The sequence below is a fragment of the Mastomys coucha genome, unplaced genomic scaffold (assembly GCF_008632895.1).
Source record: "Mastomys coucha isolate ucsf_1 unplaced genomic scaffold, UCSF_Mcou_1 pScaffold12, whole genome shotgun sequence".
Lineage (NCBI taxonomy): Eukaryota > Metazoa > Chordata > Mammalia > Rodentia > Muridae > Mastomys > Mastomys coucha.
Genome location: NW_022196894.1, coordinates 55,639,263 through 55,640,927, shown reverse-complemented (window position 1 = coordinate 55,640,927; position 1,665 = coordinate 55,639,263).

Here is a 1,665-nt window from a genome sequence, read left to right as displayed (position 1 = left end):
TCCCGAAACCTGCCCCTCCTAACTGATCCACAATGAGGGCAGAACTAGGAATGAAGGTCTACTGGTTTTCGAGGCTCTCCTGGTTTATGAGGCTCTCCACCCCGACGACTGGTAGATGAAGATTACATTCTTAGAATGAATATGTTCCCCTCCCTAACTGAATTCCTTGGGTTGGGTCCCTCTGAAATTTTCCACTGTTTTTATGTTATGTTTCCTTGGTAACCCTCTCCCTGCCCCCAGTTCATGTTTTTTCCCTTTAAATACCCCTAACTTCTTGTGTTCGGGGGGTGGGGGGTGGAGGGTGGAGGGGTCAAACTCCTCTGGCCAGCATGGTCATGAGATCGACCCCAGTACTGGCCTATCCCAAATAAACCTCATGTGATTGCAGCAAGTTCTGTCTCTCATGAATTATTGGGTGGTCGCATCATCCTGAGACTTGAGTAAGGATCTCCCCAGTTCTGGGGGTCTTTCAATAACTATAATTAGAAATATTAGATTTGTTCTGAATCTATTTCTAAAGATAGGTGCTTTAGCAAACTGAATTATTTTAAATCCAATGGGTAACTAACTTGTTCAAATAAATTAAACTTAGGTTATCATAGTGAAAAATAATTTTTATCATAAGAGGTTTTTTAAGAGTAATTTTAACTCTTTGAACATCAAAAGGTTGATTTATGCTAACAGTTCAATGGAACAGTCCATCTTGTTGCTATTGTGGTCACGGGAACATGAAGCATCTTTGTTGTGTCAGACAGAAAGGATGCACCTTTAGAGACAATGCTATGCTTTTGAACGTTTAAGTATATGGTTTTTACAGAAACAATCTATGTTTCTGTATAGAAACAAGATGGTCTTAGAAAAGCCTAGTTTTACTAAAAAAGACTGTCATGTAAATTAGTCCCTATAATAACATAATTTTAATTTGTTTGAATGAGTCTGTTACTCATTAGATTGAAGGTAATTCAGTTTGTTAAAGCATTTGTCTTTAGAAATAGTTGAAGTAAATCTATATTAATTTTTACATAGTAAGTAGACAAATACTTCTGATTGTGGTTATAATTTGAAGATTTTTGAAAGAGTATATTCATATTCTGTGACTTAATGCAATATATTTTTAACCATAATTGCCTTTTTCTCTCTCTCGTCCCCTATGATGGCTTTTCTTATTAAAAGTACCTTTCCCACATTCATGTTTGTGTGTGAAGCTGACTAAGTTTATTTAGCACCATCTATATGACCATAGGTTTTGAGCTATCCGTTGATACATGGTGGGCTGATCAGTGGGTACACAACTAAAGATAATGCTTGCCCCACTTCCAGATTCTAAAAGTGATCATTCTTCTGTATGGAGGATAAGTTCATAGGCTATATGTTCTTCCCCACTCTATGACTGAGCACTGAAGAACACCCTGCAATCTTTTTTCATCAAAATATCTAATTTGAGTCTGGGTATTATTTCAATAATTGATATTTCATGTTTTTTTGTCAGCCTTGTATTTTAAGACCCTTGACAAACTGCCAAGCACCTAGCTGCCCTCAATGAATACCTGTTCAGTGAATCACTAGATGCAAGAATTTTTGCTTTAAGAAAAATGTTGCTAGTTCATGTTGTTGTTCGTCCTAAGGGGCTGCAAACCCCTCAGCTCCATTGGTCTTTTCTCTAAT